We start from the raw sequence: 13,324 nt of genomic DNA, 5'->3' as shown, positions 1-13,324 counted from the left end.
GCGCTCACGATTTTCAAAACGCATCTGAATGATCTCACAGGCAGGAGGCATCCCCCTTATAAAAGCTAACTTCTCCCCTCCAACCAATGTGGGGCATCATAATCACCCGGGACCTAAGATCCTGGCTGGCGTAACCCTCATAGGCTTTTGCACGCTTCCCCCAATCAGGACCTACCACCTTAGACTGTGCAAACATAGCCTGCTTTGCACCCTCTTGGTGTTCTCAGTCTTGTAGTTTTAGCAACTTGTCTTTCCAAGGCAATGTGAAACGTCACAATGACCATTCCAACTCAAGCTTAGCTAAAAAAAATTAGGCCCATCTTAAGATTGGCTAGGCAAGCTCATTGAAAAATGACCCAACTGCTACCACAAACAACAGCAAACCAATAACAAATTATGAATCACGATAGAAAAGTAAACACGCATTACACGACACACAAAGAACACAAAGATTTTTGTGATTAAGCTCCTTAACTCTCGCCTTTACTCTTTTTTCTGCAATTTTCAGTCTCTCTCATTATACCACTTCAAACCCTAAGTGCCCTTATATATCGGGCTACAAGAGAGTACTAAACAAGGTCCACGACTAAGAAGCAGAAAAATAAGTACAAAAAAAGGATTACACTTACACAAAGCTCATTTTTTTAGTCAACCGAGTTGCGTCCGAAACAAAATTCGAACCACAACAAGCCTCTGAGTTTAGCAACCCAAGCCAGCTTGGCTCACTCATTTGCAGCTATACATCACACATGAGTGGGACCATCAACCCTGACTTCCATCTTATAACAAATTAGGTAGCTAGTGTAATTGTGTGGGACTATAAATCATCCATGAGGCATATAGTAGACATTTTGCTAGCTAACTCTATCTCTAATACGGAAACTAATATGAAATCTTGCTTTCTTCAACATAAAAAATAAATGTGTTAATACTTTTGAAACTTGTAGGTTTGGAAGGACGAAAAGAAAAGAAAAAAATATAAGACAATAGCCTAGGCAATCACATTTTAATTTCCTTGACACTGAAACAAAGAGAACATGTGACATTGAAGATTCATCACACATCAGGGAAAAAAAAGCTTCTGAAGATGTCTCTATTCATTTGTTCTACTCAAACAAATACGTCAGATTTTATTGAACAATGGTATAAAATAATTTCTTTGCCTCCCGGCCCTCCACACCTTCAAGCTCTTACCACTGAACTTCATTAAAACTTCACTGAAAGGGACCTTTCCTGATGCATCATTTAGCCTTCAATTACCTTGATAAGGTATTGCTCTTCTTCCTATTCCCTAGCTTGAGAAGTGCTTTTCCAAATGATTTAAGCATCGTCTCCATGGTCAAGGTATGCATCCAAACATTTTCAGAAAGACATATATAATACGACGGCCCAATGAAATAGCAATAGTTCCCTCCCTCAAATAGCTAATAATAGTGCAACCGTCCAACGAATTAAATTTTTCAATAAACCAAGATTCTTATCACAACTGCTACTTCCACTCCTACATGAAAGTTTGAATTTTATTTATTTATCTATTTTTTTGGGGGGAACATTTGCATGCAATGTAAAGTTTTTCAAAACTACCCGTGAGACCAGTTTAACATGACTAGGCCTTCAATGAGATTGACATGGCATTGCCACGGCAATTTTGTTTGAACCCCGACTTGGAAAGCAACTTTATGATTGGCATATGCAAGTCTGCAAGTACTATATGCTAGGGTCACTAGAGGCACATGCTCCAAACTATTAAACAAGCTTGTGAAGAAAATGTTTTAGTACAAATTTGAACGTAGCCTAGGTCTGGTCGAACTCTTAAATGACCTGACCTTAAGTCATAATCTCGTCAAAATTCTGTATGCACTCCACCACTATCTAGCTGCTCTACTCGAGATTGACAAGTTGTCAAACTATCATAACTGTAAAATTGGATAACATAATACTTCCCAGTGACTTGTCCCAAATCACTTCCCAATTATTCTTATTTTAATTGATAACGCAAAACAGAGTAGTTCGAAAGGAAATTTAGACGCTGACAGTTACTGGCAACAGCCCCTGCTCTGCGAACTTCAAATTTCAATCCTATGTTCTATAAGGCAGCGGATAAAGGCCTCACTTCTGCAGTCTATAGTACCTTCAAATTTCTAATTTGATGAGGACAACCGACAGGTACAAAAACTGCATCTCCTAGATTTTGCACAATAGTCCATGGTTCAATTCCTACATCCAAAAAAAATATAACCATGAACAAGAAGAAATCAAGAATTGGATAAAACTTAAGCATATTGAATATTTTGTAAACTAACCATATTCCTCCTTAAGCCTTCTCTTGTGCTCCAGAGTCAAGTAAAAGGTTTGGTCATGAATAGGGTGAACAACCTGCAGCATCTAGAGAATGATAATAACGTAAATTAGAATATACAAAACTAAACAAACAGGTACTATCAACAATATATTGTCATAAAGAAGGATGCGCCAGAACATGAGACATAAAAGGATACTAAGCACACCCATAGATCTATGCATTTATCTCCTAGTCTCCTTGTTTGATGCTTCTATTGTTTGTACCCTGTGTAAAAATTCGACTATAGTTGTATTCCAGTACCATACGGATACACTCAGGAACCACAGGAAACTGAAATTGACAAATTGTTAAGAGCATTTGGAGTGATTTAAATGATTATGAGCAGTAAAATTTTCTTTATTAAATTAATGGTACTTGAACCAATTTACTTAAGTAAGAATCATGTTCAGTAAATTTTGCTCCTCTTCTTTAATGCAAAAAGTCCATTTATAGAATGTGGTTTTGAGTCCAGATGTTGTGGAAAACTGGAAATAAAAAAAGATGATTCCATTTCACCTCTATCCAAACAAAGAACCACACAGCAACCAGATACAAGAGGCAAATCTGCATAATCGCCTGGAATTCGGACCATGAAACAATAGGTTTTTTGTTAGCGTATATGATACCACAATTTATGATATGACTTACCATAATAGCAGAAATTTGACTATGCATATGTTAGCATATATGATACCACGATTTATGATATGACTTACCATAATAGCAGAGATTTGACTATACTATAGAATATGCCATAGAATATGCTTGAAAATAAGTTGTGATTTGATTGCGATTTGATTTAGTTTCCTTTCTTGTAATATGAGCATGTGCTCATTTTATCTATAAATACTAAGGCTGTGAATGAGTAATTCAAATCATTCAAGCCTTTACGCAATTCTCTCCTTTCTCTTCTTTTTATATATTTCTACTTGGTATCAAAGCCAACACCTTTCCACACCTTTCAGCAGCCTTGCTACTTGTGCGACAGCTACCTTAGGCTGTTTGTGACATCGTGTGACGTTGCCTACACATGTTTTTCTGTGTTGCTGTTTTGTGATCGAAAATAGATATTTTTAAGTTTTACAATTTCTTTTTCACTCTTCTAGGGTTGGGTAAATTGGGATAGTTGGTTTCTAACACCTAGAAGGGCTTGGGTAAAAAAAATATATATATAGTCTACAAAGAGGTTCCGGATATTAAGAAGGAGGCTGTCTGGCTATATGTAAGCGGACAGTGCTCCTTAAAAAAGTTATGTATTTGGATTTTTCGGGAATGGTCTGAGGAGACATTGTTATTGTTTATGGTCTGAGGAGACCCTTTGATTTATTAATAGAATTTGTGATGTTTTTCGAGTTTTTTTATTGTCATGTGACAGATTATGGCAGATTCAGGGTCTTCGCCTGTTAATTCTCTTTGCTCACGTTCTGTGGGTAGTGGTGCCATTTTTCCTACCAACTCATCAGAAAATCCAAGACTTCAAATCACCATAGTGAAGTTGGATGGTTCCAACTATTTGATTTAGGCACAGTCTGCCAAGATGTTCATTGGTGGCAAAAGCAAGATTGGCTATATTATTGGTTCTGAGAAAGAGCCAGCTGAGTCAGAGAAGGCATATCCACAGTGGTCTGCAGATAACACTATGGTTATGTCTTAGCTGGTCAATTCGATACAACCAAACATAGCTGTTGGCTATATGTTTATGAAGACTGCTAAGCAAATTTGGGATTCAGTTCAACGTACTTATTCTCAGAGGCAGAATAATGAATGAATTTTCCAGCTAGGGCGAGATATCACCAAGATTTCTTAGGGTGACTTGACAGTTTCAGGTTACATCGCCAAGCTTCATGCTATTTGGGAGGAGATGTCATATTATGATTCCTTCCACTCTTTGAAGGATCCAGATGATGCAGTTTTATATGCAGGAATTGTGGAGAAGAATCGAGTGTTTTAGTTTCTTGCCGGGTTAAATGACGAGTTTGAGTATGCTAGTGTTCATTTATTGGGCTTATCTTCATTCCCTACTCTTGAGGATGCACACTCCCATGTGTTGTCAGATGAGAGCCACCGGACTCATCCATTAGGTGTTGCTTCAGTTAATCGTTCTGCTATGGCAGTTCGGGTTCCCAACCTTTCTGAAACTTCACCATCCCAGTCAGTTCAGAGCACTACCATCGGTCCTCCTCTGGGACAACAACGTGGACGGTGTGACCATTGCAGAAAAATTGGTCACATCAAATCTCGTTGTTATGCTCTACATGGACGTCCACCGCAACAGAAACAACAGCCTCGATCCTCTGCACATTCTGTTACACAACCAGTCTCGTTGTCAACTCCTGACAACCCTGCCTTTACATCTTCTACCACAGTTACCTTGACTCAAGCTGATTTGGACAAGTTCAAGCAATTCTTCAACCAAATGGAGGCATCATCTCAGCCAACCTCCACTTATGCCCACTCAGATACTATTGCGTCTGTACATAGCGTATCTACATCTTCAACACTATGGATCATTGATTCTGGTGCTTCAGACAATATGACTGGTATGTCCTTACTCTTCCAATCTTATAGTATTTGCTCTCGCCAACGCAAGGTCCACCTTGCGGATGGCTCTCATCTTCCATTGCTGGGAAGGGTCATAAAAAAATTAACCAGACAAATCTAATATTTGGTCTAAATAAATGACCACAATTGCTATATTATGGTTGCTTAGCTGATTGGTGTTGTCATCAAACCATGTAAAGTAGGTAAAAAACAATTTAATGACTTCCGATGCATTTAAATAAATTCAAAACAATTAGAAATGTACTACTGTCGGAAATGCAACACATGAAACAGGTAGAAAGAAATTAAATCGAAAATCAAGTAATTCAGTTCATAAGCATAGGAAAAGACTTAATTAAAATTGAACAATCTAGATATTGTGATGAATTCATCCATTGATTTATGTATTTCACAAGTCCTTGGTATGTTCATAGTTCTTAAGTTCCTGTTATTTTGTGAAGCCTATATTTGTGAAGCCTATGATGTATAGCACCGTTGTTTTGTAAAATCCTAGCAAGATACATGTATGTAATGTATGTATTTTCCTTGTAAATAGATTTAGAAATGGTGTTTTGGTAGACGACTGGGGAAGTTCTCCTACCGTTGTTAAATCTATGAGGAGATATTGTCAATAAATGAGTTAAAAATATAGTATCTTTTATAATTGTTCCCCCCATTGATTTGTGTTAAATTTGTTCTAACTTATGAGCTATATACTCCTTTGGTTGTCAAAGAACTTCAATTATCGCGGTTTTGGGTTAAGTTATCATCTATGGTCAATTGGAGAAAATGATATATATATATATATATATATATATATAATCTCTTTAACTCTTGCAACCGTGGGAGTTTTCTACAATTCTATTTTAAAATTTCTCTAGTTCTTCCTTGGAAATGAATTTGTATCAGGGGATGTAGTGCTTCAAACGCTACAAAATATTTACCGTACATCCCCTCTGTGTCTAAAGTCTCTTTGTAAAATTTGATAATTTTTGGACAGGTGTGTATTTTCTATTAAAAAAAACATTGACTATCTGCTACCCAGTTTTTTTTTTTTTTTTTTTTTTTCACAGTTCGGGGACTGATTTTGAGAAAATGATTTAATGGACTTCCCGACATCATTAAATTATGAAACTTTCTAGTTCATGTGTCTAGTTTATAAAACCAAGGCTGCAAAATTTTATCAGCTCCATAAACAACTAAGCAAGACAAAGTTCGGCACGTGGTTGGATTTCAGCACAAGCTGTGAAAGCCTTCTTTCTAAAAACTGTTTTCACTAGTGTATTTCCAGCATTCGGAAATGACTCAGTCACGTTGTACTCCAAGTCTAGTTTCTAAATAATTTTACTTTTCCTTGTTCCAATAAAAATTAAATTTTCTATGATTTTTCGAATAACCGCTGCACATAATTTTTATTTAGCTGAGCATTGTTGTTCCAATTTTCATTTTAACCTTATTAATTGCGCCCTATGGTCTTGGGGCATGACAGGTTTTTTTTCATCTTCCAACTTGTCTCCTTTATAGATTGTTTGCTTGTCGATTTGTACATAAATTGTTCACAATAAATATTTCTTATATAACTTTGTTTCATTTTCTACATTGAAATTTTCTACATTCAACATATCTCTCCCAGTGGAAGTAATATGTTACTGATGTGTTAAAAAAACAAAATCCTGGTTTGTACAAGTATAGGCCCTAACATCTCAAAATTTCATTTGAATTACATGGGACTGGGAAGCGGATTAAAAATGTTATGTGGACAAACCTACGGAACAAAGCAATATCATATGCTCGGCATTTACATGCAGAGAGCTATGCTTATGGTTATGCTACTAGGATCCCTATATCAATCCTCTGGGCCTATTCAGGATACATTCTCACTAGCTGTGGACAAGACTTAGCGATTTCAACACACACGAGGATATATGCTAGTTGGTTGATTCCTATCATTTTCCCTTATGGAATCCTCCAGTTCTTGTAGACTCAAAATAGCGTAAAGCCATTGATGATAAGCACATGTTTTACGAGCTTAGTTCATGTCTTGCTTTGTTGGATTTTGGTTTCTAGAGTTGGCTTTGGCAACAAAGGTGCTGCTGAAAAAAAAAAAAAAAAAAAACTCCCCCTAGCAAAAAATATGAGGGAGATCGATTGCAATACTTAACAGTCCAGATAGGAGACTCAAATTCTTCAGACATGCCTAGTATTTTTGGTCTCCCCTAATTCTCTACCAGATCGAGGTAAAGTGGCACCAATTTTAACACATTGCTAATATATATGTTTATAGAATTATTAGCCTCATTGTTGCGTTACCAATTTAGTTTATTAAAAAATAGTTGAACATATCATTTATCCATTACTTCTTTAATTTAATTCTATTGTAGGTTAGGTTATTAAAAAATGTTGATAGAATTACTAGCCACATTCTTTTTATTCCAGTACATCTCAAGGTCTTCTTCTATATAAATACTTAATATAACAGTAGCTCGAAATTAGATGATAGGGAAAGCAAATTCCAAACTTTAATTATAAATGTAACTTACTAAGTGGAACAAGTAGCACCCATAGAAGAGGTCTGCAAGGCCAAAAATTGTTGATCCAATGTGATAAATTTTGTGACCTGAGACTGCAAAAAGGTAATTGACATGAGACTATGATAACATCCAATCATTTATTAATTAAAAGGAATATAACACTGCATTAAATAACTTACATTCAACTTTTAAAGAATGATGAAATTGAATCAATCATTCTATATCAGTGTCATCATCAATGAATAACACTTCTTCTTCGTCATCAATGCCTCCACATCTATCTATTCTAAATAAATGAAGAGCAAGACAGAGATTGTATTAACCAAGAGGGGCAAACTGTTTCCTTGTCTCTAATTGCACCACCTGACTGCCATAGCCCCCTTAACAAAAATAATAAAAAATAAAAAACACAAACAAACATGTATTGCACAGCAGAGGCATATTTTCTGTTATTCTCTAAATATCTTTAATTTACAGTGAACCAAATGATTGAAGAACCCTGTAAACCGATGTCACATTGCCATTGGCATTTTTAATTATCACTAACATGGCTCAATTTATTTACTGTAAAACATAAAGGGTTTAATAGTAAAATTTGCAAGGACATGATTTTTTACTCGCAAAAAATTCACTACTTTCACTTCAATATTCTTCAGAACCAATCTGTAAGAAACTAAGTCACCCTTATGCCTTTTTGTGATGTACTAAGACAAAGTCCACATAACTAGACTTTTACTTTTACTATAGACTATTGGGCAATACATTACACAAGTAAGAAGTTACCAACTTTATTTTTAATTGATTAGTTAGTTTTACAGATTTTTTAATGTTAACCATTTTGAATCTACTTTGGCTAAATAATTAATTTTTTGAACAATCCAAATTAACCAATAACCCATTCAGGAAAAAATATTTAACCAATGACCCAAAAAAAAAAAAAAAAAAAAAAAAAAAAAAAAAAAAAAAAAAAATTGACAAGAAAGTTAGAGGGGCTACTTGGAAATTGTTTGACAACATCTCTAATGTAATTTGGACACTTCAAAGAATTCAAGGATTCAAGATACAAGTACAAGTGGACAAGGCTTCCCATGCCTCGCCTTCCATCTCATCTGTATTTTTCTTTCCTCTTTGTTATGGGGTCACTATAATTGACAAACAAATCATAACTAAAAAATATATTCTAACAATTTAAGAAAAAGCATTGTAATGAGAATCTTCTCTCTTCAAGTAAGCATTCAACTGTTTTTTATCCAGTAGAATCTTGTGAGAAACATATAAAAACTCAGTATTATATAATAGAATAAAATGAAAAAAAGAACAATTAACAGAAGAAAACAATAAACAAGCACATCACTGTGAGAAGATTGATATCTAATATGGCCATGGCACAAAGTAAAATTGAAAACTTACTACCATACACAAATAGAAGATGTTTATTATAGTGAGTAGAACTAGTTTTACAAATTACCAATAAAATCCTCAGAAGAAAATAAACTATGTTGATGTATTTGTTCCATCCTCTTATAATTACTACTGTTCAAGCACTCAATTTATCATTGGCTTGCCTTGGAAAGCAGTGCAGGATTATTGAATCAATGCATATTTAGTCCACACCCATGTATACACATACACACGCACATACGGAACACAAAGCATGAGAAATTCACCCTAATCCCTATTCAAATCCAATAAAATCATGTTAAGGGATCAAATAATGCATGTTTGAATCAAAATTCACAAAAAAATGAATAAAAATAAAATAAAATAAAATAAAAGACCATAATATACACACAAATATGATCGATCCGAATAAAACTAAAAGAAAAAACACAACAGGGACATACACGATCAATCTGGCTCAACTTGTTCTTTAATCAATTAAACCCATGTTTGGCTTCAAAAACAATATTTAATGCAAACAAAATCAACTAATAATTTGATTTTAAAGCAAAAACCCCAAAAAGGGGAACCGAAAACCTTCTAAACCCATATATACATAAATATATATATATAGAGAGAGAGAGAGTATATAAATGCTATGTTTCATAAGATGCAACAGTACATAACCAAACCTGTTGGTTTTATCCTCCCACAGAATAACAGTCACTTTGACAACCAATGAAGACCACAAATAGAAACTTGAAGCACAAATATCAAACAGGGAAATAGAACTTACAGCAAGAGGACATTTTGAAGCTGACCGAGTTCTTGAGGAATAGGACCATAAAGGTGATTATTTGAAATGTCTCTACAATGGAATATCATGATAACAAAGGTGAACACTGGACAAAGAAAATGCAATAGTACCCATAATTGCAGTTAAAGATTCCTTACATCTCCATAATGCTTCTTAGATTACCAAACTCAGCTGGTATATAGCCAGCCAAATTATTCCTGCATAAGTTCCTGCATATAATTTAGGGGTTGTCAGCAAAAATAAAAATAAAAATTGGTACATGATTCCTTTAAATGTAAAACTCATAGTTTCAGAAGATACTCCAAATCACCAAGGGAAGAAGGAATAAAACCATATACAAATGGAGAGAGATAGTAGTACCTGAATCATGGGCTTTGCCGGGGATGGAAACGAGGGGTTTGCCTTGGAATCAAGAGGACGTACCGTGCTGGTATAATCCCGATCACCTGCCTTCGAAATCTGGCGAATCCTTGGAGAGAGAATGAAGCGTGTGCCCCAGCCACCGCCACTAGTGCAGTCCGGCGGCAACTAGGCATGAACGGCCCATGAATTGGTGTCCTCGGAGGAAGAAATAGAAGAAGTTGGTCTGGTAGTCATATATTTTGTTGGGTTTCGCTGATCCAACTGAAAGTCTCCCCAATTTCACTAAAACTGCAATTAGGTAATGAAAAGTAAATTAACGCTCTGGCTTCATAAAATCCCAATAATTGAACATGTATGAATTAAATTATGAACAAGTTGTGAAGGCATTAATTAGCTGATTGAACAGAATCAGATCAAAATTAATTATGCACTAAACTAAATCATACAGCTTTGAATGCAATATCACAGTCCACAAGTAAATAAGGAGCAGTGAGATTCAAAGAGAAGGATAATGCGGTGCATATGAAGAGGAATCGTACCGTCCGATTAGTCGGACGAAGCAACGGAGAGACTCCAGCGATTCCTAGAAAAGAGATCCAAGTTCTCATCCGTATCCTTGGAGATTCCGTTGAGACTGAGACCTTGCCGGTGCTGCGACCTCCCTCCGATCAGAGATTCCTTCAAACTCTGATTCATTTCTACGGATCCAACACCATTACCATCCCCAATACACAAGCAATTAGCTAGAGTACACATCTCGCGTTTGGGTAGGGTTTAGGGCTTGAGTTGGAAAAAGTGATAAAGCACCAACACGTTTGGGCACCGTGATAGGAAGGGGAAAATATATTTGGGCGGGAGTATAAAATAATTAGACCGCCTGAAGGAATATTTTGGGGGGAAAAAAATAAATAATACATTTTTCATAATGTATTCAAAGATTCCATCGTCTAACCAAGATATTAATTATGACTTTACTTATATGTAATAATATTATAATGTTATGATAGTCATTATACAGTGATTTTTAAGATTTAATATTAATTATCATATTTAATAAGTAATTAAGTTCACTAAAAATCATCTACGTCTCAACACTGATTCAAAATAATTAATTAAAATAAATAATTGAATAGTTCATAGGAAGAAGTTCTTAGAAATTTTTTTATTAAAAAACTAATATTCTCATATAAATATATTTGCTTCTTAATTTAATAAAAAATATTCATTTATTTATAAAATAAAATAACAATTTCTTTTTATAATTTTTATTTTTCTTAGTTGGAACTCCGAATTAGATTGCATATATGATGGGTAATTTTATAGAAAATATAATTTTTTAGAAAAGACAAACTTCTAAAAAAATAAAAATAAAAATCATATTTAAAATTATTTGAAGTATGAATAAGTGTGTGTATACTATACACACTAATTGATAAATAAATTAAGAATACATCAAACATAAGTAATGAAATACATAACAAGATTTAATCAATAGATAAATAGATGATATTTTACTAATAAGCTCACAGCCTTGTACACAAAAGTATCACACTACGTTTTTACAATATGTCTAAAAGTCATCCTCTAGATGCATACTTTATATATAGGATAATGCTTCAGTTCTGCCCATCAAGATAAATTGTGCCGTGCACACTAACGTGCCAAATAAGAGGTTGACACATCTTTTAAACTTAAAAAGAAACAAAACATGGATCATAACCATTTTTTTGGGTTAAACCCAACAAATCTATTTTTTTCCTCTCTTTGCTTCCATCTATGTATCTCGTTTCGTCTGTATCTTTCTTCAGCTTAAGATCCCTCTCAAGACTTTCCCAATCCCACTATTGCACCTCCTTGCGGGTGGAGAGCAAACCGGTACAAGAAGCACACCGCTTCTAATCTTCTTACTAAAAGAACAATCATCTCTTAGACTTCTGCTGGATCACACCGATTATAGATAAAAATTTGTTGCACAATAATATATCTTTCAAAGATTGATATGCAAATCGAAGCTCACAACTAAAGTATGAAGCTCAATACTCTATGAATGATATGTATGAGAGGATGAATAAGATGAGAACAAAAGCTTTTTGATACTCAAGAAAATTTCTCAATTTCTCTCCAATGCATCCCCATAATGTCCAAAACATTATGTATTTATAACCCCTTGAAAAATATAGTCGTTAAGGGTAAATTCATTTTCTAAATCTAAAATTTTAGTCCATTTGAACGGTCACATGAGTTATCTATTGGTTTGAAGTGATTGGATATATGTTATATCTGTTCGAACAATTGGAGAATCTAATCAGTTAGATTATGGAAGTGATTGGTAGGATCAGATCCTGTTTCATCGCGCTTTCTAAAATTTCATCCATCTGATCGATTACATAAAGCATCTAATCGGCCACTTGGACACATCTGATCGATTACATTGCTGAACTGATCGGTCAATTGATAAACCACAAAAGATGTGAGTTCACTAGTTTTGGCATCCTATCGATAGTATAACTGATCTGATCGGTCAGATGAAAAATAAATAAATTTTCTATTTTAGTCATCTGATAGACAGCATGGGCTGTTACTTCTGCATACCTTATTTCTATTGAAAACATTTAAGTAAATAAGGAAGTACCTCCTATTTGAATTCAATAAAAAATATAAGAAAATTAAAATCTAACTAAATAAAAAATATAAAAATCTAGTTTTAGTACAAATTGGGGTTCCGAAAAGTTTTGGTAAAACTCAATCTTCCGTGTAGGCCTTCGTAGAATTGATGAAAAAATCTCATAAAATCAGTTTAGACTATTTAAAGTGTAAGGAGTAATTACCGGGAAAAATAATTTTGAAAATATCTTTATTTCAAAAATTCATATTTTCCATACTTAGTAAAAAAACAAAGAAACAGTTTTTCATGAGAAATGCCCGGATCGTAAAGTCATTTACCAAGTCATGGTAACAAAGGTTTTGTGGATGAAAAAGTAAGTTCAATATTCCTATCTTTAAACCCTATTACTTTAATGTTAATTTCTATTGCATGTTCATTTAATTCAACTTTAGTTTAATCAATCAAACAAACTTCCTTTCAATCTCACGTTCACTACGTCAAGTTAGATTCCAAGCCCTATATCCCAGTGGACGATCCCTTCTCACTATACTCGCGTATAAGTGTTAAGTGACTTTTATAAATGTAAAAGTTGATACACATTTGACATATCAAATATAACACATTTTTGTGGTACACACCAAAGTCACATCAACATTCAAAAGTACTACTAATATATTCAGAACTTCTAATTCATTATTCTGCTAATATATTCGTAATTGAAGTGAATTAGGGAACACCTTTAGAAC

General features: G+C 34.4%; 1 long non-coding RNA gene across 1 annotated transcript; it reads right to left on the bottom strand.

Moving 5' to 3' along the window:
- Nucleotides 1-995: 995 nt before the first annotated feature.
- Nucleotides 996-10,873, bottom strand: LOC132299339 (uncharacterized). Its single transcript, XR_009480076.1, has 7 exons — nucleotides 10,513-10,873; nucleotides 9,971-10,261; nucleotides 9,748-9,819; nucleotides 7,593-9,661; nucleotides 7,423-7,505; nucleotides 2,304-2,385; nucleotides 996-2,217 (listed from the first exon to the last, which is right to left on the bottom strand). It is a non-coding gene; the product is annotated as an uncharacterized LOC132299339 (long non-coding RNA).
- Between the last annotated feature and the right edge of the window lie 2,451 nt (nucleotides 10,874-13,324).

The sequence above is a fragment of the Cornus florida genome, unplaced genomic scaffold, assembly GCF_030987335.1.
Source record: "Cornus florida cultivar Cherokee Brave unplaced genomic scaffold, ASM3098733v1 CherokeeBrave_3.0.0_Hap2_Chr01, whole genome shotgun sequence".
NCBI classification, from domain to species: Eukaryota; Viridiplantae; Streptophyta; class Magnoliopsida; order Cornales; family Cornaceae; genus Cornus; species Cornus florida.
The sequence above is the reverse complement of the archived record's forward strand: the minus strand, read 5'-3'. Positions and strand labels throughout refer to the sequence as shown.